At 41.7% G+C, this 27479-nt stretch overlaps 1 long non-coding RNA gene across 2 annotated transcripts in view; it reads left to right on the forward strand.

The window, feature by feature from the left end:
• The window catches only part of LOC118647571, a 90809-nt gene extending 72301 nt beyond the window's left edge, over positions 1-18508 (forward strand). For both annotated transcript variants that reach the window (XR_004964762.1, XR_004964763.1), the window contains exon 3: positions 18093-18508. This is a non-coding gene — a long non-coding RNA (uncharacterized LOC118647571). The remainder of the gene's footprint in view (positions 1-18092) is intronic.
• The last annotated feature ends 8971 nt before the right edge of the window (positions 18509-27479 follow it).

Raw genomic sequence — 27479 nt, forward strand, 5'->3', positions numbered from 1 at the left:
TGCATTTCGACGACGCGTCGCGCTTCATTCGCGTTGTTAGGCGAGCCCAGCCAGCCAGGTTTAGACCAATTGCACAGGTGAAACAAAAAATTGACTGTTCTTAATAAAACATGACCATATAAAGCAAATAATGATGATTAATAAAATATGCTAAAATAGATAGCTATTCTTGTCATACCACATCATTACAAATATATATTTATATTCTTTACAGAAAAAAAACTTGAAATTATTAGATTGCACGAAATATTTCATTATTTTTCATATTAAACGATTATTAAATAATTTCTTTTAATTCTAGCATTTAATCTTCTTTGAATGATCTAGCATCTTGTTCCTACAATTGCGGTTGCACGTTCTAAAGGCTGTGCACGAAAGTGACTTTACAGACGCTGTAATAGAGCCGAGCGTAGAAACACGTGCGTTTAAAGCGCCTCTCTAATTTACCGTAGCGCCACTAATCAGTCGTCGTAGAAAATTTACTCTCGCGAAATATCGGCGCTGCACGTGAACGTATCTTCGCGTAAAACCGTACGCCACTGAAGTGGCGTTTATCGTCCGGTACGTCGTTACGGGAGCTCCGTAACGATTACGTGCGAACTAATCCTGCGTCGACCAGCGTGCAAGGATAATAATTGCTTAGCGCGGACAATAAGTTGATCGTCAGAACGACCAAACGCATTTCATGCTCTCGGCTACTGTTGCAAGAAAGCGTTGTTAAAACCTTGAAGAGACCATGCAATCTAGATATAAAAATTAATTTCGCTAATCCCTAATAAAATTCTCCGTTTAGTCTTCTAGTAAAAAAAGTACCGAATTTGTTATCGAAAAATTTGTTAAATTTTTCTAATAGTCTGTAGCTGAAATATTTTTGCATAGGATAAATGTATATATCACACAAAATATAAAAGTATTAAAAGAATATATATACAAAAAAAGTATTCGACAAACATAAAATTTTTTTTTGAGTCTATACATTACATTCTTTCAGATGAAATCCTCTTTCTCGATGTTCTTTTTTTTTATACTTTTGGCCTTGAGACGTTTGATGCCCGAATGAATTGCCATACATCGAATGCACGATCAACGACTTAATGGTGCACTGTTGTCGCGCAACTAAGCGACTACGTAATAACACGAGAACGCGTCCGTAGGTACGATAAATTTTGTCAGTCATTGCGTAATTGAAAGAATGTTTAAGATGCGCGTGTAATTAGCGTTAATGTTGTTTGTTTTCGTACGCGGTTGAATGTTTTTATCTTAATATCCATCTACGTATTCCTTTGTGAGAAAAAATATTTGGAAATAGTCAAGTTTTGCAAGGTCAACTGCATTTTGTAATTAATTATATCAGATTGTATATTAATCTTTACATCTTTATAAAACATTTCAATCATGATAAAATGCAAGTATAAGTTAATTATCAATTAGCTCTACATGAATTTTTTAAATACAAATTTTAAATACATTTAATTTTACAATACAATAATTACTATTTGCGTATATTGCGATTTTTTTTCGTTATATTATGTCTCAAGTTTGTAGTAAAAATGTAAAACTGTAACACATCACACGCGGAGCGTGTTTAATAATATTTATGTTGGGAACTGGTAGAGTAGAAATCGATGAGCCATCCGTGGCGCGCAAACGAGACACTGACAAAACGAGTCCAAATCTGAATTACCGAATCGAGTCACGATTAATGGACGCAATTAGTCTCAGCGCGAAAACAACTCGTTGTGCCAAGTGGAAGGTGGATCGGCGAAATCAGGTTGTCGAGAGGATCCCGCTGAACCAGAAAAAGAACTTTCTTCGCCCGATGCTTGTACAGACACACACACACACACACGCGCGCGCACAATATATATATCATATATACATACGCACACACACACGTACATATATTAACGACGTGTGCAGTCAACATTAATAGCATATCTTTTTTAAACGTCTACAGTACAATTAAGTACGTAGCGGCTAAAAGTGGTTATTAATTTAATCACGCTTGCGTAATGCGCTGTGAGGAGACTACATATTTAACCTTTGGATTATTCAGCGAATGAGATCTATTTATATATTTCGAAAAGTACATGAGTTTCATGTTACCAGAAAATTTTTTATTTCGTTTGACGCAACTTTGATTATAAAAGGGAATATCTCTCGTTTCTCTGAAAGTTCGGATTTTCTACACTTAACGGAGTTTTCTTGTCGACTACTGCCCGATTTTGGATTTGGAATAGTTTCACGCTGTGCCGACACCTGGCCTCACTGACCCGAGGGACCGCGCCGAGAAACCCGACGCGGCATTTCGCCGTCTCGCCGATAAACCGCCGATCGCGTAGGAAATTAAGTCGCCCTTGCACGTAACGGTATCTGTAAAATCGCGCGGAATACCCGGGGTTCTTACGTCTCGTCGTCCGCTACGCCCGGCATCGTTGCTTCCATAAGCTGGCGAAATTGCAGCGTGATCTCGACGAGCGCGCCGTTAACTTTTCGCAAGAACGGAAAACAGTTACCCCGTTCAGACATGCGTCCGGTACGTCTTGCGTTCCGCAGAGCGCGGAGAGGAGGAATAAAGAGGGCGTTTCATTGACTCGAGCGAGCGCAGCTTAATGGCCACGACGAAACGAGACGGTGTAATCGCGTGCCGCAATTCGCGAGAGGGTTTTTCCTCGCAACAACGACGACACGGCAGTACGATTGATTTCGCTAACTGGCCGCTTCCGCGGCGTAATTGGCTGAATCGTTCGCTGAAAAAGGTGCGCTGCGACGATGTTTCAGGAAGATTTGCGCAAAAAGCATTTTTTTATCGGTAAAATTGATCGAACTAATCGACAAGCGCATAATTCATAATGTAAAGTTTATGACGAATGATAAAAATTACAAAAGATAATGATAACACTGGAATATATCGCTTATCTTCAAAATCGTGCAAGTTTCCAGTTTTATGTTGCAAATTTGACACAAATATTTTTGATTTATGTTGAATAAAATGGTAATTTAATCTAAAAAAAAAAACAAGTTATATTTGAAAAGTAAAGATTAAGATTTCTTATAGATTTATTTATACTCGAACTTATACATCAGGTCGGTAAGGACACACGATTGTGATTATTCTTTCGAAAATAGAAACCGTGTTGTCTAATACATTCAACTTAATGAGTGAAAATATAAACAAATATTAACAAGACATTTGTCTTCATATTGCTGACTTGGAAGAAACAAAACGTTCAAACATTATGGAAAATATCGGAAAGAATTGTCATGCAATTTTACTGTATATGTAGCTTTCAAAACATACTGAAAATACTACAATATTAATATATTAAATTATTGTACTTTATTGACTTTAACCAAATTTTTCTAATTAAACACGAGAATAAAAATTTTTCATTTTATATATTTAAATGCAAATGTTATGTTCTATGCTTTTCACGTTTTTGTATATTATTGCAACAATTTTGAAGAAATTAATATTATTCTCAATAATTCAATAAAACTTATAAATTAGATTTGAAATAAATTTAATAAAAATGATCGCTTTGATATGACATTCAAGCATTAACAAGACTTCTCAAAGGATCAATGATCCGAACGATCCGAAGTGTCCGTGAAGTATGCGGATGATAAAATGTCATTTCACTAATGACTTAACTCGATAACTTCAACTGAATTAAAACTTTGTTTACTCGTCGTCGCCGCGGGAATTATCGTGCATAATTTAAAACTTTTTTTACCAGCATACGAGTACACGTCGCTTATTAACTTCCCATCGAATATGATGCCTATGTAACTTCCAGCGTAATTACCGCTTTGAGTTAATGGATAAACATAAAGCAGAAAAGTCCATGTCCGGATTTACGTACCTGCCAATATTCTTCGATTAGATTGAGAATTGTGTCCGTTCGGGGAGCCACGATTAGATTATGATTTCGTAAAAATTAAGGAGAGGAAATTTGCGTATTTTTCATTAAAGTATCCTCTTTAGTAGAAATTAAATCTCACCTCTAATTTTGAAATTAAAAAATTATGTCATACATAGTTACTGTCTATTGATGTAATGCTAGTAATATAACTTATCTTAACTATATCTAATTTGAACTATTTATATAATTTTCTTATTATTTTTTTAGTATACAGAGGTCGCATTCCTATATATGCTATTAATACTAAAAATTTATAGCTCATATTATATTTATTATAAATTTACTAAAGACTTTTTATAAAATAAAATAATCTTAATATACAAATTAATCCAAAACTGCTAATAGCTAGACGATAGCTGGATAATATATTTTTAAAAAGGCAGCTCTATCTGCTATCCCTTTTTTGTGTACTGACTACAGACAATTACATTAAAAAAACCGATTAGGATCGTGCAGTCAATTATTAACCATTAATGAATTAGAAAACTTAATCTAATAAATTCTAGTTAGCCATTAGATTCTGAATCAGATGGATTAGATTTATTTTTACTAAAACTGGTACGCACAACTCGAAGGAAAGAGCTAGAAGGAAAAAGTAAAAATGCCTTGTTGTGCCTTTTTGCTGCCTCCTGACCAATCAACGCTTACAGTAAAACGATACTGGGGTTGTGCTATGAATGTTCGTATGTGTGCGTGTGAATGTGTGCTACGTTGGGTGTATACATTCGATTCGTGAATATATGCGTTGGGCCTGACCAACAGCCATCGTGGGTCCGAGAGAACAACCATTGAGGGGCCGGTCTTCAAGGATCCACGAAGCATAATTTGGAGATTGTTCGTGGCTGTACCTGACGTTATATTCTACGAAATTTCGAACTATTTTTAAGTAAAAGTTTTACATTGGCTCTTTGTACGTAGTAAGCGTATGCAATGAACGAAAGACCACATATCAAAATGCTATGGAGAAATTTCCTTTTTATCCAAATTTAGTTAAACGTCATTATCTCATGTAACAGTATTTAAAGTCTTGATATAAAATATCAGAGAAGAAAAAGATTTTGTTACTTTGCTACGACGTGCTTATCTGTTCTCTTCTCCTGATATTTAAATTCTTAAAAATTTTCCTATTTCAAAGTTACGATAAAAAGAAGTTTTAAATTTTCCACGTACATTCAACTTTCCCTATAATAACGATCTTTCCGGTTTTCAATTATTATATAAGCGAGAAACGATATAAAGTAAATAAGCATGTATCAAAATGTACTTGAGCTTACTTAAGAAATCGATGGGTATTAATCACAGTTTCAGTTTATTTGCCTTATTCGACGGTCGTCATACCTCCGCTTCTGTCTGAGAATGCTAAAAGTTCACCGCCGCTTTTATGCTCGACTGCACATGCATTATTTATCTCGTCTCTCATTATAAAATCATGCGAACGGAAAGAGAAAAAAAAAAGAAAGAGAGAGAGAGAGAGAGAGAGAGAGAGAGAAGTGAAGCTCTCTCACAGTGGAGGCCGTCATTTATTTCTCGGTCGTTGATAAGTTTCGCCTGGGGATTTTCGCACGATTAGAAGCTCGCGGTGGCAAGCGCGAACGGGACGCGAGACGCGAACTGCGGTTCCATCATCGCGGTTTGTGATACGTAGTCATTAGAGAGATCTGTTAAGATGTCGTCGTTTAGCGATCTTTTATTATGCATAGCTCAATTACGATAGGAGGAAGAAGGATGAGGCTGAATGGCGCGCGACTTGGAAATCGCCTCTCCTATCGGCTTTACATATTGTCCAACGATGCGTGGATAAGCGTAAGAGATAATTTATCATTAGGCGTTACGCAATTAACGTTGATTGCGCATCTCCCACAGACCGTACTTGTGTAAGCGCGCGGAAAAACTTCAATCCCCCCGAGCGGGCATGTGAAGGTATATTAATTACTTCGCGATTATGCAATAGTGCGACAGTGCTCCGCGCGATCGCGGTAATTAAGAGCGGAATAAAAACATCTCAGAGATTTCCCTCTCTCTCTCTCTCTCTCTCTCGTGCGTTAATTACGTCGCGCGGACACACGTGAAATACACGCGTGTGAGTTGCGCGGTGCACGTATATACCCAAGTGCCGAAATGTATTACGCTCTTAAATATTCCCTCGCTATATTTTAATGTGCTTGGCGCGCGATCGTGTTACCTCCGCGCGATTCAGCAACTGAGAAAAATTGGTACTTTTATCTTACGCGAGAGACCCGATACCTCGCTACTATGTATTCAATCCCGGACAGCTGAATCAATCTTAATTAGTTGTCCACCAACTAATCTTAGAAACCTGTTAAGTGTATTCGTAATCTGATACTGAAAAAAATGTAAAATCTACTCGTACAAATCGTTATTATATAATCCGGAATTACAAGTACACTGGGCGTTAAAAGACTCTTCTTTTTAATATTTTTATCGAAAGTAGACAAATGTACAACATAAGAATCGTCCAGCGAAAATTGGACATGATTGTTACTAATTGTGTAAAGATATATCACTTTATCCTTTTTTAAAAAAGGCATTTTTTATAAACTCAATGTTGTATAATGTATCCAAGAAAGATATCTTTGAAGATTTCCGAAATATGTGTACTTATGTAAAACGTATTAGAATTTGTCTTATATACGCAACGAATTTTTCAATCTCTTTCTCTCTCTCGCGCCTCTTTTTCCTTCACGTTTTTTCTATTCAGATGAACCATATCCCTTTACTAACCTTTTTTTCTTTAGTCAGGTAGAGGGCTATATATATAGGTATTTCCTACCTGCATCGCTCGCGCGCTGAGCGATGTTCCTTTTACATATCTGCGATACATAGTAGATGGTATTTATCTCGGCAGCACGTCTGTGTGAGAGGCACACGCGTGTTTACGTCTACACCGACTAAGCTATCCCTATCGTGGATACCGTTGATCTTCTATAGAAAATGTTAGAAAGAAATACACCTGCCAGGAAACACCCATGAACTTTACCTGTCGGAGTGTAAAAAGCCAAAACTCTGCCATATCATTCTTTCTTTAAAGAGAGTTTTCCCGCGTTTAATCTACCATAACTTTTTCGTTGCCATCAAATGCTGAACATATCGGACTCCGAAATGCGTAACCGTGAGAACGATCCTCTCACGTCTCGATTAAGTTCGAGTAAGAAAAATTATTTACTATCAAGTATTGTATATCGAAATAAGCTACATTACAATTGAATCAATTAAGAAACACTTATTTTATTTGGATATATCAAATTAATGGTTATTTTAATTTCTCTTTTCTTATTCATATAATAAGCGTAATGGCATCATCTAACGAATGCAATATAATAATGTAAAATAACGAAAAAATAAATGTTTTGATAAAATGTCTACATACAGTAAGCTAGAACTTAAAAGCATTAGATGATTTATACACGGAAAAAATGATTATGCTGAAATATCCAAAACTTTAGCTAAATATAGAATATCTATGGAAGTAATTTTGGATTATCAAAATAACTGTAAAATGTTCAAATTAATTACTAAAAATGTTCAAATTTTTTGCATCGCTGCTTACCACGTTTGAACATAATCATTCTTTACATCATTTTTATGTTCTTTTGTAACTATTAAACATATTTTTTTCAATCTCTTTCTCTCTCTGTATCTGTATATCTGAATATCTGTATAATATTTTTTGACATGATTTCTTAGATTATAAGTTTGTAGATATTTATAAAATATTTTACTTAGGATCACTATTTTAGACAGTTTATAGAAAAGTTATTTGGAAATGCATTAACAAGAAAATAAACATGAGAGACCTGTATAATAATTCAAATAAAGACGTCTCTTAGGTATGTGTGTTATCCAATTATGAAAAGATTATTATTCTAAATTCTAAGGTGGCTTGTTCCATGGTGATAAAATAAGAACATTAAAGTTGTCGCAATGTTCATGCTATATAATTAATTTGATTGACCTTACCGTCACGTTATTTATAACGAATTTTTGTGATATATTTTTAGCGCACGCAACGACGGAATTGAAATTAGACGAGCGGTGATAGGGAACAGTACGTCCTGTTGCGCAATGGCGAATTTGCATTCGCTGTCGCGGCGATGCAGTATTACGTAACTTCGCATATTAACGTACCTAGCGTGGGCAGCCTTTGAAATGTGGGAATATATAATTATGTGTATAATAATTATAGCGAAAATCGGAATCGTCGACGTGTGATACCACACTGCGCATTATCAGCGCGGATCGGGTCGCGTCGTTAATCAACGTCACCGTTGAATATATTTGCAAGAACAACGAATAATATCGTTTAACGTTATATCGCTAATGTCGCTGTGTATAGGTCCGATAAATATACAAGATATCGTATATCATCCCGCGATAACGAAACATGTGCGACAGTAATTTCCTAGAAAGTTACTTTACCGATACGCACGGTTTATTAATGCACCAAATTAATTACCTTGCAATGATTCACCTTTAATTACCACCATGTTTTTGCATGTATTTTTGCATCAAGCGAATAAAAATTAGACCAGTAAAAATTCATTCGATTTAGATCGATAGATTTCGTAATCGACTTGATCGCGCGCGATTTCACAAAAGCTGTGGAAGATCTAATATCTGGAGGTATTGACGTTTATTTAAAACTCGTTGCTTGAACTAGTTTTTATCCGACGTTATTATGTAAATTAAACGGCCGTTTTTTAGATGGACGCACTTTCAAAGGTGCATTTAATCTTTTGATACAAATAGAACGGGCACGTGAATCAGTGTGGAATTAAAAAAATGCAGATTTATGTTATACAAACTTTTATTGACGAATTGACACGACTATTTCGCGTAAAAAGAAAAACGTTAATGGTGCGTTAAATAAATTGATAGAAATTATGGAGAAGAAATTACTGTCGCTTGGCAAAAAAGATGTAGACAAGGCGAGTATCTAATGTTGCTTCATTTTTACATAATTATTTTATTTATTATCTGCAACTCCTGTTACGTTATAGTCTTAAATATTCAGATTAAATGGAAAAAAATAATACAACATAAATTTCAATAATTATATTAGGACAAAGACATTCTACTATTAAACCGTGTAATTTTTTTATGAAAACGAAAACGATGTGAAATTTGATATAAAAATATCTAGTAAACAAGGGTTATCAGTTGAAACTTTTTTGTTGTTATTATTTTTTAAAATTATTTGTCTTGATTTTTTCATCAGTTTCTCATTTTACAGACTGGTGTAAAAATCGCACACTCATTACCGTAGGACTTAATAGCAAATGCAACTCGGCAGCTCCGTGCTGCGTTCCGGTCGAAAACCGTATTATTAAGTCCAATTTCACGCGGCGAGCGAGCTGCGATAGCCTTCCTATCCTACACGTGCTCCGTCTCTCTCGCGCCACCCAGGTGACTCGATCGTAAATCTCTTATACAGTTACAGGAAATATTATCCTGCATGCAGACAAGACCTGAATGCGTAACGTGAAGGACCAGGTAGCCGATCAGCAGCGAGCCGGCCGATGGGACGGTCTTAAGGATTAGGCTAAAGGTGAAAGAGGAGGAAAAGAGAAAGAGCGAGTCGAAGCGCGGGGTGATATTGAAAGAATACGAGAAAAATAATTAATGCGAGACGGAGACGTTGCACGTAGCGGCGACGTAAAAAAAAGGGGGGAAAAAAACGCGACGGGGCGACAAACACGGGTTTCCCTATTCCCTATCGGCAAATTGCAATTTTTCCCCGTCGCTCTCGCGACATGACAACTTTCCGGGCGCCTTTTGCGTTATTAATTACGTTCAGGCATGCGAGACGATTTGTGCGCGCCGGTTTTCCGCGAAAACAGGCTACCGATCATAATCACTCGAGCGAGTGAGCAGTGTTCCACAAGCGACGGGGGATAAATGCGCGCCCCGATGTCGAATCGCGATTTATGGATTGTCGAATGCGACCAGTGTAAACAAGTGTGTTGTTCCGTTAGCTCGATCGCGCTTATTCACGCAGAATGGAAAAAGAGCCACGGGGCACTTGAAGCGTTACGGCACGGATTATAATTTTGTCCGGATACACGTTTCGCTTTTTCCATCTTACTACTGTGTCGGATCGCAGCGCTCATAAGTGATTGACACATGCAAATTTCGCGTGTTCACGTAACACGCCTTCGCCCATTTCGTCTGCTTTTCTTTACCTCGGAGAAACAACTTTAGTGTTCTTTTTCGTCTATTTTAGTCTGCAGCTTAGCCTGCGGGGAGACTTCACTTTTTCCAAGTTAAGATCGTTATCGATTGAAGGATCGACCGTAAAATTTCGTTATACAAATTCTGTATATTTTATTGGAAATGGAAGGCATAGGCGATAGTACGGTAGTATTTCATTTTATTTCCGCGATAGTCATCAATAGTCTCGTATCGTTAGAAATCTGTCAAAGATATTTATGTAAACGACGCGTCATCCGGCACGCCGATAACAACGTTCTACAAATTTTCATTAGCGATATGCCCGCGGGACCGTAGCCGGCGGATAGTGCGAGCTTGATTTATAGAACCGCGCTCCGTAGATTTCGCGGTGTATAATGTGCTTTATGAAGTCAACGTTATTTACGCATCGCAGACGTACGGCGAGGCGCGCGACCACGTTCCCAGGGAACTCCCGCGACGAACCGGTCCGCGATAAAAGAGCTGATAAACGACGATTCTCGGGCGGCATGCAGCACAGCAGCCGGCGTTCGTCGATCGTCCCGCGAAGAGTCGAAGAGGCGACACTTTTTCCCGCACGCCGATTGGCGTCTAGTCTCTCGATGGCGATCGCTAATTGCTGGCGAATATAGAAATCGATTGCGAGAGGAGTAAAAAGGCGTGCTCTGAATTATAGCGATCTCAGGGCGGAGCGTGAGGAAGATAATCTAAATATCAATGGCGGATAGGAGATCCTGCCGGTTGCAGCGGCTCTCGCGTCATCCATCGTTGTCGTTGCGCCTCTCTTTGCTCTGCAATGCGGAACGCTCGGGCAACAGCCTGATTAACCGCGCGAACGGACGGCTATCCCGTCCGAAAAATCACGCGCGACCGATCATACGATCCTAACTTCTTTTAACTGTACGACACGTCCGAGTGAGACGCGACGGCAAAAACGAATCGCGATACCGTATCCGTCTCATCGCGCTAATCAAAACGTCAGCTCGTCGAATCCGTCACTTCCGCGGAGAGGTGCGCGCAGCCTTCGAGACGTCAGCATAGATTTCCGGGTGATTTCATCGAGAGCTCACCTGTCGGATTAAGCTTATAATTACAGTGCGCGCGCGATAAGGTGAGCTCTTACCGTAAAACGGCATAGGTACGAAAAAGCTCACGATTTTTAAGAACGGTTGTCTTCGAACGTAAGTGTTTAATTGGCGAGGATAGATAGATTTAATGAGGCAATAATGAACTGGTAATAAACGACCATTTCCCGTACGAGTTGATTCGCCGATGTTGTCCACAAGAAAATGTCCTTAGACTTTATTATTACAGGAAGTGTGCGTATTGTCGAGTGCTGTGTCTTATAATGTTTTCACGTAAATCCATTTAGCGCACGAATAAATCGTCGTGACGCATGCTGGAGGCCGGACAGTGACGTCGATATACTGATTCTGTCCTACGATTATTTTATTGCGAGAGGAATTGCAGTCCGCGCACGACGAGCAAAACTGCGCGTATTGCGGCAGTCCTGCAGAAAACTAATGCGCGACGACGGCGTATTAGCCGTCCATTAATATTTATCATGGTCATGGCTTTGCACTAATCGTATTTCGCAATATGTACACGTTTTCCGTAATGCATGGCGGTCGCGACCGCCCGCGTGACTGCTCCTTGCTCGATATTCTCGCTGAAATTTTTAAATCTATTCACGCGTTGGCTAATTTAGTATAATATATTATAAATAGAAGGTCTTTACGTAAGGGGAATTTTCATCGTCAATTTTAATAAATCACCATTTGCGAATTAGATTTGATAGATCCGAATCTTGTAAGGCAAGTGTTATTTAATTTATCAATTTTGTAATTTTAAAAGTTAGATACGCGATGTCATATAATATTCAAGATTGATAAATCGTATAAGAATTTGTCTCCTTTCCGTCAGTCTTTTTATAAACTTTTAAAGATAGAAAGTAGAAAGTATTTTAATACCATGCGATTCTAAATGACAATATTACATCTGCCACATGACGGGATTTCTCTTTTACATTACATGATTATTTATTATATCATTTTACGATATATTCATATATTATAATTTTTATATCAGTATATTCCTAATAAAAAAAATAACCTCCGGTATTTTAGGAGGAGATGATTCTATGCAATAGAATAACTCCAACAAACCTTAGTCGTTCTTCTAAGCGTTATAAACTCTATGTACAATAAAATTTATGCCGATCACGACACTGTTACATAATGCATCACCGTCGTGATGTTAAATCGATCCTCGACGCGAGTCACAAAATTTTCGAAGTGCGCATGTCGCACGGTCACGTTTCCACTCGTGCGTGAGGCGCGCATCCGTGCGTACTGCGTGCCGCGCCGTATCGTATTGGCGTATCACTCCTCCTGACGCGGATCTGAATTGCAAAATTGCGAGTCGCGTGTATCTTGTCGCGTATCTCAGCTTGCGGCGCTATCGGTCGCGGATGCAGGCATCAGGGTCGAGCGAGATAAGCGCGCGCACGCGGAGGTACTTAACGGACCACGACCGACGTGCGCGAACCGCACACGTAAATAGTATTCCGCAGCCGGATGTTTCCTGAGCTGGAAGAGCGTGCGCGAGAGCAAAACGCCGTCGAATCTAGGGATGAAACCTCGCTGGCGCCACCGCGCGATAATTATCGCGAAAAAATGATTGGGTTACTCTGAAAGTGTATACGTAATTTTTCGCAATCGCATTCGTAATTTAAATTCGACGTCGGAATCGATATCGGTGACATAACGAATGTAAGTATGTAACTTTCTTGCAGGAATGAGTGTTTACGCATAAATAATCTACGTATATATGTAAGCTATATAAAATGCTTCACGTATTTTTAATGTCATGTTTTTATTTTTCATTTAGCACTATTAAAATTAGATGTGGTAATAATATCTTATAATTTAATTACTTTCCTTTCTATGTTGTGTTAATCAGTTTATAGTAATTTACAATGCTTACAATGTAAAATAAACAATACGTAAATAATCATCATATAATTTTGAAATATATGGCACAACCCTGTTTTGGTGCACAAATGTGTACAATATATTAGTGTGCAATATATTAATTAAACTTCGTGATTGATGAGTCGTGATAATTTTAATTACAACGCTAATTTAAAAGGATTATACAGAAATCTTTTTTATTTGTAATCATGAAAAGACAAATTACAATCGGCAGCTATTCTAAATTAATATTATTACGTTATTAATAGTAGTTATTGCTAGTCGCGCATGTAGTTACGGTTCCTTTACATTACTTATGATCACCGTGACAAAAATAAGTGTCTATCGTGCGAGGTACCTGCTAGCGCGCGTGTACGTGGGGGAAAAAAAGTGGAAAATCACGTGTAATAATAAACGAACCGTAAAGTGTGACTGATCTGTACGTTGTACGAGAACATCGCTTGCGAGAGCATGTTGCACGAAGAATATAATCAGCCGGGGGCGGGGGCTGTAATTTTCGCGACGCGTGTAAACGATACTAACGCGAGCATGCGTTCGCCGGTAACGAGGATCCATCCATCTAAGCTAATTAAAACAGATTCAAGATGATTTTATCTAATTATAAAACGGAATCCGGAGTCCGCTACCAGTGCTTGCGTGCCTATCGGCCGCCGTCGTTTCCGCCCCCGCTTGCGCGTGTCCGTTGCCCTCTCTCGGATAGTCCCTCCCCCCGAGTTCAGCGACAATTCTTACGCGGCCGCGGACGTTATTAGACGCGGGCACGTACACGCACGCACGCACCCACGGACGCGCGCGTGGCAACACGTGCACGCCCGCGCGAGTTGCCGGTCGGTCACCAGCCGCGGCCAATGCGCACGAACGTAAATCATAACGCGTAACCGTTTCCAAGGTGCAGGCTCCACCTTACCGATATACGCGCGTCGCGGTTACCATTATCGCCTTTACCTTCTCGCCTCCCCCCTTCGGGGGTTCCCGCGGCTTAATGTATATTTCCTCCCCTTCCTCCGTGCTTTAATAATCCGCGCGTATCCTCCACCTCGCGGGCGTCGGGGATCGATGAATTATGGAATCGAATATCGGCGCATCGGCGCGGTCCAGCATCGCGAGACAGCAACTCAGCCGTAATTTCCGACCAGCGCTGGTTCTCTCTTTCTCTCTCTGTCTCTCTCTCTCTCGCGCGCGCGCGCAGAGATGGACGAGGGTGATCCGTTTTCCCGGGGAAATTACACGTAGCAGGGAATACTTCCGCGATTTCGAGGTACGGATCGCGTATCGCCGCGGGTGCCTTTACGGATTGTACCGGAAAGATCGCGCGATTCTTTATCCTCCTTGAGAGGCCGCCGTGTGTATCGCGTTATGAGATCGAGCGCGCGGGAATGGTTTCTTCCGCGATCTTGATACGCGAAATACGATACAGCGGGCAATAACGCGACCAGCTGTAACGCGGTTTTCGCCGTGTCAACGTTACACCTCTGTATCGATTAATACGGCGTAATTAATCGATATTCCGACATTCCGAGCGGCGTTTTTTTTTTTGTCGCCGCCTCCTTAAATGTCGACTACGGTCGACATTCGCACAAATGTCTGTCGTAATCCGATATGTTAATTCGACGTATCGTATTCCCGATAGCGTGAAATTTATCTGACTTTCGCGCCTACGATCGCGCGCGCGCAAAAATCATCGGCGAGCGAGAGGATGCGCCGCGGCGGATCGCTGCGTGCGGACCGGCGTTATATCAGGGGCCCCGAATATAATTTATCGCTTATCCGACAAGAATTATTGCGCTCGATATAAGTAGCATTTATCGGCGTAAGAGCCGGGGATAATGTTCTACGCGGTAATTTAGTGTACATTAACGCGTCGGAATAGTAGACGGGCAGGGTCTTATGGAATATTTAATTTAATAATCTGACTCTATCTGTGCACGCTCGTCCTGCTGCACCACGTAAGTACGGCTTTATCGTTGCGATAAGATTAATTATAACGACCGGGGTGTATTCAGATTAAATCGCGAATAAAAATTTTGCTTGCGCTCGATTCACCGGTAGACCGATGGCAGACTCTTTCGTCGGTCTCTCGTGGCGTAAAAAGCGAAACGAGTGGGTCGCGAGAATCGCGTACGGGAGAGGAGCGGAGGTGCGCGCACGCAACTGGCGACGATAAATCGTACTTAGAGCTCGCTTGGCGAAATGCATAACTCCGCCGGACTTTCGTGCGTAACTCGGCGAAAGACGCCTGAAAAGCCCCCGGGCGCGTAGGATACCCAGGACTTCGTCGATTTATATCTGCAATTCAGTTGCATTCGATCGAGAGCCACGTACGTAGGTACATACGTATGAAACGCGCGCGCGAGAATCAGCGTGAATTTTTCAGCAAAAGTCCATCGCGGCAGATAAGCGACGTGAGCTCTGTGGGTGTGCGAGCACGCGATATTCGCACACGCAGCGCGGCATGGCGGCGAAACAGGGACGAAAACCGAGCGAGGGAACGATAAAGGAAACGAGAAAGCGAGAGCGAGGGGGATCTCGAAAGGCCAGAAACCGCTTGGAATCTCGAGGCGGGACGCGCGGACGCGGTATATTTTTAGGCATTAAAATCGCTCCATAAATTAAATCCGCAAAACGACGAGGAGGCGGCCGGCCCGCCGGAATGGGACGGCACCGGTGGACCGTTTCGGGGCCTTCTTGAGTTTCTCCGCGTCCGCCGTGTAGCCTCGTGGGAGATAAGGCCATAACATGACCTGACTTAACGCATCGTTCTGGAAGGAGACTCGGCAAAAGAAAAAAAAAAAAAAAAAGAGGGGCCCGACAAATTTCGAATAATTTCGACGCCTGGGTAATGCAACGTCCAGCCGAGTCAACAGTTCCCGGGCACGATTGTTTGCGCAAATATCCCGACTGGACGTTGCTTTCGGAATGCATGAGAAACGCAAAGTACTCGTCGCGAATAATACACGCGTTGAAACATGCATTTTATAGGGTGTATCTGCGCGAGGCTTATCATTTAGGATTTGTTTATTGCGATACGCCAGATCATTTTAATACCAACATGGAAAGCGACTACGTTGCTGTACAGCTACGATAATCGGAAAAAATATAGAGAGATAAAAAGATATTCCTTTAGAGATTAAGATACAGAAGTAATCATTTTAGTTTTGAGAGGAGGACGCAATTTAAATGTAGCATCTTTTTTCATTGAGTACGTAAAAAAGAACCGAATGGTGACATTTTGCAATATCTCTGCAAGTTTCAAAACACGTTTTTTTAAATGTAGAGTCAGATTAACGATGTCATTGTGAAAAATACTGAATTCAGAAGGATCGAACTTCCGTTTCGGTGCAAAATATACGAAAGTTGGATGAAACACTCTTATAAATTAAACCGAGTTGGCCAAGTTCGAATTGTGCAACGGAAGGTCACGCGACTAATAAAATTAAAATTTTATTGCTTTTTTTGTGTTATTTTTATTGACGACGTAGCTAGATGTGAGTCTTCTCACATCGACATCACACACGATGGCAACTTGTAGATTTTAAAACTTTAATATTATGAAGTTCATGGTGCTCGGATATTTATAAGAATATTTTATCGAGCTATACTACTCTGTTTGAATATATTTTATCACTTTGTCGATATTTAAGATCTTGTTTAATCGTGTTCGGCGATCGAAAGCGGAGAATAAATTTTCCATTAATTGCACAACATTGTGTGTATCGCAGTAGAATCATAGTTTTTATTCAGCGATTTTCGCTACCGAGTGATTTACGATAGACATTTTTATATTCGCAACAACAACGATCGCGATAGCTAACTGAATTCGCGATGAATGTAATATGGTAAAATCCCACGATACAGAAGACGCTATAGCAGATCCTCGAGAAATATCTCAGCTAAGTTTTTCAACTTTTTTTACGATCCTATATAACATAAAATAATTGTTGATTTTAACATCCTTCTGTAAATGAGTGTAAATGACTTCCAAGAATTAAAGAAAAAATTACAAGTGTAAATTAGCATTTATACTTGCACTTTTTGTAATGTTAAAATAAGCGGGCGATTAAATTTCGACACTTGTGAGGAAGAAAAGAAATAGATTGTTATCGGCGGAAAAAGGAGAAGCGGTCTCCTTCCCCGCAAACATAAGTCATTCCTTCCTTCTTTAAAACGCGTATCACGTGTGTTTCTACGAATAATTACATGAACATGACGGACGATCGATCATGCGTCTCCTAATTGATATAAATGGTAGTGGTGCAAAACAGATTCGCGATTAGTTTATTTATCACTGCTACTCCTTTCCGGCGCAGATATCATATCGTTAGGCTACTTAATTAACTACGATCGATCATGGTGTGTTTTTACGACGTTGCAATTATTATGTGAAGCGCAGTTTCATTTGCCAGATTGGATTATTTGGACGGAAACAACGAAGTGATCGTTGTACAGTCTGATTGTACAAGAGAAATGGGGTACAGAGAATTGGGCAATATAACGGAACGAATTAACCACGATGTAAATGTTTCGCGATCTGAGAAGACGACATCGTCGTTGATAACTTTAAAGCTTTATTTAACGTATGTCAATAAAATTTAAAAATAGATAATGTATTAAAACAATTTAACTTTTTGAGTCGAATTTAATGCCTATGTTTATGCATTACACAACATTGTATAAATTATAAAGATTTATAATTATTAATTGCATGTGCATTATATAGAGCAATTGTAAGTGCTCTATAATTGTGATTATTATAATTTATATATTTTCATTATTATTTTTATGTTATTATTTATTTGATTTTATTATTTATTATTAAAATTTTAATTATTATTTGATTTTATAAAGCTCCCAATTTTTTTTTGTATGTAAAAAATCTGTAAGATAATGTACAAAAAATATATGATCGATGATTATATAATATATACCTTTGAAATTTTAATACAATCCTTTTTTCATTATTTTTCAGGTACGTTTCTGTACGTGAAGTATACCAAGAATACGTCTGAGAAACGATCTTAATGATTGTAGTCAATTTTTCTTCTCTGACTGGGTCAGTGGCTTTCAATGTAGGAGGCAAAAAGTGAATATATGTTTTGTTCGTAAGAAACATTTAAGAGCGAAGGTGCATTTATATCTTCTGAAAACGAAAAAAAAGCTAATAGTCGTTTAATTCTCGAGTTTCTTTTTCTATAAGAATATAATTAATGTGTTTGTAAATGGGGTTGTATGTAGCAACTGAGTAACATTTATCTGTAAAGATTCAGGTTGAATTGTTGCAACTCACTTAACTTATTCTACCCCTTTTCAAATTATAGTTTTCTCCCTAATGTGCACGTAATGAAAAAAAAAAAAAAAATATAATTTGAATTTTTTGAAATTCAATGGAGTTTCGATTTTTGCGTCACCCCTCATTTAATCCTATTTTAAAAAATTCCAACAAATTCCTTTTCAATGTTTATTTTTTGATTAAGATTAGTGTATCTTCTTTTCGTGTGCAGTTATTCTCATGAGCGTCGAGTGTAGCAGCGGTGTCCAGTTCTCACCGGGTCGATAGTGGTTTGTCTTTCGCGCATACATGCATACACTCATGCATACACGAAGGAGTACGGTGGTCAAGAGAGCACGGTCCAAACGAAAAGCACGTGTACGTACGTGTATGCAGGTAGGTGTGTATACAGGTGAGCCGCGAACCCGTGCTCTCCGTAGCCCTTCGGGCTATGCACCGGCGCTCAATGCCGACCCGAAGGAGGAGAATGAAGGATGAGGAGCGCGAAAAGGGAACGGGAGTAGCCGAAGCCCTCGTAAGACACGTGAAACTGACCAATAGATCCGGTTTAGCGAGTTTCCGGATTCCACGGGGTCATCGGGTAGACCCCTCGGTTTGCGCAAGGAGCGGTATCCCCGTCATCGCCCCTCTTTCAGCTCCCCCGTTCACGGAGGATAAAGAGAGAAGGAGGAAGGGAGAGGGAGAGAGAGAGTACGGAAGGTCCGGTCGCAGGACCTGCAACCCCTTGCCACTGTTCGTCCTGTAGTGCGCGCACTGTCCATCCGCATACATTACCGCGAAATCCGGTTTTCGACAATACCTGATGCGCTGCCCTCGCGCACCTCTCGCGATGGCCCCGATCCATGGGTCACGCCTGGGCCACGAGTGGCTGGTTGGAGAAGGGCCATACAACCTGCCATCGGCAGTGTGAGATCGTGGAACGGAGTGGAAGCGAAAGCGTTCGCGAGATCTATTCTCTCTGTTTTTTTTTTCTGCCAAACTGAGAAGTAAATTAAAGTGTTTTATTTATTTTTTATTTTAACCTTATAAAATTTCGTTATCGAAATGTACAGCAAAAAGTGAAAAATAGATTTATTAATTGTTCACAATAATTTTCATCAGAAAAACTAGATAGAACAGATAGATTGATATAATAGAACAAAAAATTACTGATTCGTTATTTTGATCGATATTTTTTTCAGCACTTAAAATATTCTAACAGTTAAAAGTGAGATTGGATTCTGAAAATCATCTTACATAAATAAAGTCTAATGTTCTCTCTCACGGACGATGCGCCCTGCCCATCGTCAGCAGCAATCTCCCTCTTCCCTGAGCCGCGCGATGCGCAATGACCATTCGCATACATTATCGCCCGTCCATCGAAATCCGGTTTTCGACAATACCCGGTGATACGGACCAGGGTTTTCGGTCACCCTCCCTAAAGAGGAGAGCCGCGCGCAACCTGCGACGAAACTCGTGAGACCGCGGCGAGGGATATACACACGTGATGGAATATTTCGGAGGGACAGTAACTCTATGGTCTCTGTCCGGCCGTGATGGCGACGACGGTGCGCAGATTTCCTTTGGGGATGACCACCGATGACCGGGGGGGTTGCGCGAGCGACTTCTTTCTCGTTTCTTTTTTTTTTCTTCTAATTCTTTAGTCCGCTCTCTCGTCACCGGTACGGTGGGAACGAAAACCTGATCGGGGGAGTCTTCGTCCACTCTGATCGTCCTGCAACCACCTCGACGTCGCGAGTGCGAGAGAGAAAGAGGGAGAGTGTGACACGAGGGATGGACGGAGAGGACAAGCGTGAACCGTTTGAATTTACCAACCCTGTGTATGGACATATGCGCGCAATGAGACTTAGCGGCCAGTAAGATCGTTGCCGCTTTCGTTATATGTTGTTTCGCAGGGTCATGGGAAAAACCGGGCTAACCGGACATTGGTCACGAACGGAACTGGAACTTCCTTTGATAAGTCGCGGCGCGTGGAGAGCGTCACGTTGCTTGTGCGGGGAGGAGACACTCGTCTCTCTCTCTCCCCGAGCCGATTCCGAGCGAGTTAACGTCCGCGACGAGAGAAAGGGATGGAAAAAGAAAAATTGCGCGGCAGTTACATCCGAGATTTTGTTCGTGCCACCGTCTGTCCGACGACGGTTACCGCCCTCGGTTCTAACCGCCGTCATCGCTCCTTTAACGCTCTCGCGACCGAGATCTGCTGGCCTAACTTTTGACGTCATATTAACGGCTATGGGCTTCAACGAACGCGCGGGACGGTTGGAACGTTAAGCTCAACGAATTTCGTAGCCCTTTTCTAGGAGCGCTCTACCAGATGTGTTTATTACACCGTTAGATTTCGCGTCCTTACACGCATTACGTGGACGCATGACTCAGGAAATAATTGAGGAAATTAGAATCTGTTCAAATACTGTTGCGGAATCGTTGCTTAACACGCTCAGTTACGCAAGTTCTAATACGAAAAGGCATTCGCGTGTTATCGATTTGTTGGAATATGTCAAACTGCCTTTTTTTTTTTCTTGCCCCGCGCCGGCGTAGAGCTATACAATATGAAGTGTATTAATGGACGAAGCATGTAAGTGCAAAATGCTTCGGGAATTGTTCGGGAGATTGATCCTTGAGCGGCTGCAACGGCAGGCACGGCAAAGAAATCGATCGAGGAAATTGACTTCTTTTTTCTACGCTCCGATAGGTAACCGCAATAAGCGGCAGCGCCGCGGTAGCCAAATGGAATCTAACGCGTTATTGCGTAAGAGCGGCGCGGTATATCGCCTTCTGCCGTTTTGCAAAAAGAGACAACTCACCCGCCAGATATATATCGCGCAATAATGAACGCTAACGCGCGAGATAACACGCGGGCCGCCTGACGTCTACATTATTAATCATTAATAATCGTAACGTCTCTCTCCCTTCCCCCACCCCTCCTCTAGTACGTCGGTAGCTAGCCACGCGGCTAACACTTCAAATACGAACGAAACAATAATGCCTCGAAAATGAAACAACTCGTCTTATACGTTTGACAGTGTAGGCCGAGTGTTTCCCGCTGGAGCAATTGATCGATGCCGACTTAACGTGCTAATTAACTCGCGCGGTATTGAAAGCTGCCAGTCAGCCCGGGAGAGACCGTTCGTGCCGTTTAAGAACGTCATCGTGGAAAATTACACTTCGCTCCGGCTACCCTCGCGGATAACCGCAATAAACTCGCCGCGCGGCGGTAGGTAAAACGTTCGCTCGCGCGTTGCGCTGGATTTCTTCTCCACGAGAGAAGATAATTCCTCGCGTCATTGGCGCACGCGAGAGAGAGCGCAAACCGCCGGGCGATTATTGTTAGACAACGGGCCGAATAAAAAAAAAAACTATTTTTCCGATCGCGATGTCGATGCACGCACGTCTCGCGCGAGTTGCAGGATCCGCCGGAGGAAGCTGCGCGCGGAGCAGCCATTCCGAAGACGCTCGACTGTCGATCGGTTGATCGCGCTGACTTATTCGATCAAACGATCGACATTTATCATTTCTCATCCCCCGACGTATGTTAGCCTCGCCCCTTCCGTTGCGCATTTTGCGCCTTTTGCAACGCGTGTCGCGATTAAATTAAACGATCGAAGGCAAAGTGGTTGCAGGTGCGCTCGGAAAACAGGAAGAAGCTAAAAACACAAATAATTTAATGAGATACGCGCATTAAATTATAATGTATGGAATTAGAATAATTTTATCTCATGGTGTGTTTAACCATCTGCATATATATATATATATACGTACGATCCTGGTTTTCGGTGTAAGAACAAAAAGGATGTTCTATATATACGATCTATATATATATATACATTAGCGGAAATTTAATTTAACGATATTTACGTGTCGCTAACCGATTGCTTCGCACGCAATTGGATTATTAATTAGCAGCTGGTCGTAAGCAGGTCCGATACGCGGCCGCGCGCCGTGATAAATCACTGTTTTTCATCGTGATGCGACGAGGTCGCCGACCAACGAGACCATTGACCATTGACCGTCACGCCTGCGAGGCATTAACGACCGCTCGTTCAGCGGCCGCGTGCGGACGCTTCGAAACGTTATTCTATCGCGAGAGATAGCGACCTGGGGTCGCGCCATTGTGCGCGTCATATTGAGCGCCGCGCAAGAAATTTTCCGAACAATTACGAATTCCATGGGATTGTCGAAACTATCCGGCGGCTCCGATACACCGTAACGACCGATTACCGGCCGTTTATGCATTCGTAATCCTTTCTCCGCGTCTCCGCCGCGCAATCGTCCTCGAGCGACGATTAATCGACACGGCGGACGGCGGTTTTTACCGAATCCGGTTTGCGCCGCTTTGTTCGCGTCGCCAATAAGCAATCGTTTCCCCCTATAATACCTCAATTTACCGCCGATTTTCTGCCCCTAACTGCTCGCGCGCAGGCGGTTAACACGCCGTCGCCGTGTACGTATCATTGGCTTCTCGCCGTCTTGGCTTCCAACCGTTTCCTTTAACGGTCGATTAATAATAGGCAACAACACGTGGCGTTCCAGTTTCGTGCCCGGTCACGGTAAAGCGTTCTCTTCCTCCTGCCCGGCGTCGCCCTGATTAGCGTATCGCGGAAGTTATCGAAAATCCACGTGAGCGTTCACAGATAATGCTCATTACCGCAATCTCGGTCTATTTGCGAAATCTAATGGACCACGCCCAACACTCCGCGAGCGAAGTAAGACTTCGCGAGAATGATAGAAGACTGTAAGTCCGATGACTTCTCTTTCAAGTGTATTGGCTATTGACTTATTGTATGATAGTCGATAATATCTCCTTACGGTTATTCCGAACACGTCGGGGCAGTTTAATTCCACCTTACCCGTTGGTTATCGATATTTTCAATCAATCTACGATAATCCAAATTTCTAATAAACTGACGTGTATTCGACAGGTACGTGCACCAAGAATTACATGTATTCCCGGAACTAATCGTGAAATTATATAAATCTTTGGTCTCATAGGTCTGGGCACGTGTAATAGGCGCGCGTATAATTCTTCCAAATTATACAGTCACGCTTTTCGTTTCGTTGGCGACGAGGTATCATATCAGATTGAAGACTTAGGGCTTCGTTGCATCAATCTATTTGTAATTCGATAGCGGCAGTAGTGGTAGTTGTAGCACTAATCGAGGACTCTTCAATCATTTTCTTCTACAACACCCGAAGCACTGAGATTACAGGTAATGCCGGACCGGCGCAAAGCGACGCGGCGCGGCGCGGCGCGCGGCATTCAGACCTGAACGCCGCAAGAAGACGTCAGTAAATTCAAGCGGAGACAACGACGATCGAGAGCCCAATTTCAGTCGCGTCACGCGAGCTTACCTTCTCTCGGCTGTAAGCTGTAAGCCGATTTTCTATTGCGGCCGCGTTTCGCGCGCGCCGGTAAGAAGGGGTCATTAGAGAGACGCGTCCATTCATAATCCATTCATAAATTAGCTCGGAGCCGAGGAGGAAGGATAATGGCACGTATACCGGGCCCGTAAGGATGATTCCCTCTTGACCCGACGATCGCGCGGACGGAAGGGAAGAAGAAGCCGCGAAGATCAGAGGAGGACGGAAGGGGATACTGAAGACCGCGGTTACGATCCGCGCTGCGATTCCGCTCGTCCGCTCTCGGACGGATCGTCGCGCCGCCGCGCGATGGAATTTATGCGCTTAGGCGTCGGCTGATGTATACGGCCTCGTATAATGCTGCTATCGCGCGCGGCCGACGGCAATAATGGCTCTCCGCCCGGGAATGAACGGCGTGTTCGCGCGAAGGACCGGGCTATCGGTAATTATTTATCTGCCGATCCCCGAATGATCGTAGCGCGTATAGGAACGCGCTGGTCGACGCCCTACATTGATGGCGTGTATCCCATACGCGTGGTCTCCCCTTTCCTCCCTTCTTCCATCGCACATCCCTTAATCCGTCCTCGACGTCCGTTGACGGGAAAGTCCTATGGTACGGCGTTATCTACGACGCGCGACGTTTTACGATGTCATATACGGACGTGATGCGCGAACGTGTTTACGGGTATACTCGCGCAATGTTAACAACGCGCTTTGCGCGCACAAAGATGCCAAGGTTCGAAACTTTTTAGCTTTTAATCCTAATGTAATCCCCAAAGTGCAAGTTCAGTCAGTTATCAAACGTCCCGTCATATTATGATGATAACTGATGATATACGAAATAATAACCACGTCAAATACATGTAACGATATCTTTATACATACGCCGTCTAAATAGAATTTTATGATGCGTAACAAGCGTGTAGAGTACCATAATACACGCAAGCGTCGAGGCCACTTAATTTTTTTTTGCAAGGAGCAAACGTCTCGTGCAATATTTTAAATTAATTACGTCCTAAAGATGCCAGAGATACACCTTGTTCCGTCGCGGTAAAAGATGCGTTGCGCAACTTTACAGGTAATTACGACTGATAGCGCTGCGGACTCGTCCCGATAACACCACGGCCGCGCGATTGCGTGCGCGGACGAGATTATAAGCAATTAGTCAGTTATCGGTTGATTCTAAATCTTTGTCGAGATATCTCCGTCTTTACCGGTCTCTTATTTCCGCGCGCTCCCTTAAATCACGCTACATCTTTGTACGTCGCGTATCAGCGGGAGGATTTTACGACGATCACAAAAAGAGAGAGAGGGAGAGAGAGAGAGAGAGAGAGAGAGAGAGAGAGAGAGAGAGAGAGAGAGAGAGAGAGAGAGAGAGAGAGAGAGAGAGAGAAAGAGAGCATCATGTAAATAAATGTGTACACAAATCAGCGTGCGGCGTCACGCGTGTTAAAATCGCGTCGCGACGAAAGAAAATCACGTGGCGTGTGGTGCATAAATTAGCTGTAAGTAGATCTCATCTGCGGGATACAATCTGTCATACGATCAATCTCAATCGCTCTTTCGCTCCTCCGCGAAACTCGTTCACTTTTATCGTCGATATTTTATATTGCACACCTCTCCCCCTGCCCCGCTTTCCGTCCCGCGTTCGCGCTTTCGTCGGCGCGACCAAACGCGATGACGCTCGGCGATACCGTGCTGTTGCGACTTACGTTGTTGCGTGACCTGACGGGGGTCCGCCCTGTAATTTCATTTGTCGAGATTCTATCGCGGAATTTATACGGTCGACCGGTGGAAATACGTCGTGGAAACCGATAAAGTCGGCGGCCGCGCGTAATGCGAACGATATTACCGCGTCCCTCGAGCTTCCACGTTCGGCGAGCCGTTAAATCGACACGGACGCGAAGAAATGTGACATTCCTCTTGTACATTTTGCAGTAGTGGCTGCTCGGTTTCCCGATAATTACGGAGAATTTAGAATTAGGGCCGACAAACTCACCTTTTTCGCGCGGATGTGTTCATGCATCGTTGACTAATGCGATAAATGCCGAAGAAACAGGTGGTCACGTTCGGTTCTCGCAAACGGTTATAAATCTTTCAATAATATTGCGATTTTTATAATCCGTGCCTGATAAAATTCGACTTATGTTAATGGCGTGTGTTATTTGTACAATGTTTTTTCATATATCACTGCACATATTAAATCGATCTAGCAGATCCCGATCGCACTTCTGCAACTTGCTTGCGCGGATTATACGGAATGCGAGTCACGTAAGTGCGACCGAAAAACACAGGCAGAGAATCCACGATGATGTATCGATGATCAGAGTGACGCAGCGCGGGATCCCGATACATATACGCTGTTGATACTTCGGATTCGGCGTCCTTGATCCTGTAGGTAGAAATGCGTAAGCGCTCGCGGCGTGCAAAGAAGTCTACTATTTCAAACGCGTTCGTTCGCCGAAGGAATTTCGAGTTCACAACCACGCGAACCGAGACGCTGCTACTGCAGAGACTGAAATCGCAGTCGCGAGTTTTTCTGATACCCTCGGCGCATTGCAAACGTATATATTAAGGATAATGAATTTAACGTGCTTAATTTTATTTATTTCTCTTTTCTGGATTCTTCAAAAATTCTGATAATGTTAACACTGTAGTTGACTCTGGAATTTAACGAAATGCGATTTTATTATTTATGAATATTGTGCAATTGTACGGTATTACTTTACAGTTGCAATTTCGTTTTGAAATTGTGCCGACGAACGGGAACTTTGGAGCAGTGCATTGTTGGCTATCAATTGGTACAGTAGGTAGGTTGATATCGCATTAACGGTACTAAGGAGAGTCGGGGCTGAGTAAATACTCATGTAGCGATACTCACGACAAGGACGAGCCATGTCGCAACAGGAAACAGCCGACAGTTCGACTGGTCATGATGAGCATTTGAAAGATGAAGTTTGACAGAGAGACTAATTTTACGTAGCGATATTTCATTCTTCTGCCAAAAGCTACTTTTGTCCAGTAAAAATATTCAACATTATTAATAGAGAAAAAGTATTGTTATAAGTTTTATAGTTTCACAAATAAAACTGAATAAATACGAATGAATTTGTCTCTCCCCAAAAATGTATAAATTTTTTAACAAGAAAAAAAAAAGAATATATATGCATGACATGAATAAAATAAAGAGAAATACTTTGAATTGCATGGACAAAATGAAATAATAATGTCAAACTTGTAGAATGCGCATTTATATGCCGTATAAAGCACTAAAGCGTGCTCGCGTGTCTTTTAATGATGCAACGATAACGATTATGATGACAGGTTTATACTGAGTGATAACATATTCTGCATCTTGATATTATTACATCGTTATCATTAATGCCATTTTTCTATTCTCGTCAGATATAAATTCGGGAAAGTTCGTTATAAATATCTTGTTTACCGAGTTTGATAACATAATTATTTTCTAATCTAATCAGCATTTATGTACACATCCTAACTTTCACGCGTGCACGCACGCGAGGAATTTTAATTTAGAAAACGCATTTTTCTCACATTTAATAATTAGACGTCCGTATAAATAATATTTCTCGAAAAATTCGGAAAACTTATGCCCGCAAAAACTTTCCTAGATTATAAGTTCGCTCTGCAAGTAATTTTCAAAATTTACAAATTTTAAAGAAAATTGTCAGACAACGGGTAATA

This window comes from Monomorium pharaonis, chromosome 10 (genome assembly GCF_013373865.1).
Source record: "Monomorium pharaonis isolate MP-MQ-018 chromosome 10, ASM1337386v2, whole genome shotgun sequence".
Lineage (NCBI taxonomy): Eukaryota > Metazoa > Arthropoda > Insecta > Hymenoptera > Formicidae > Monomorium > Monomorium pharaonis.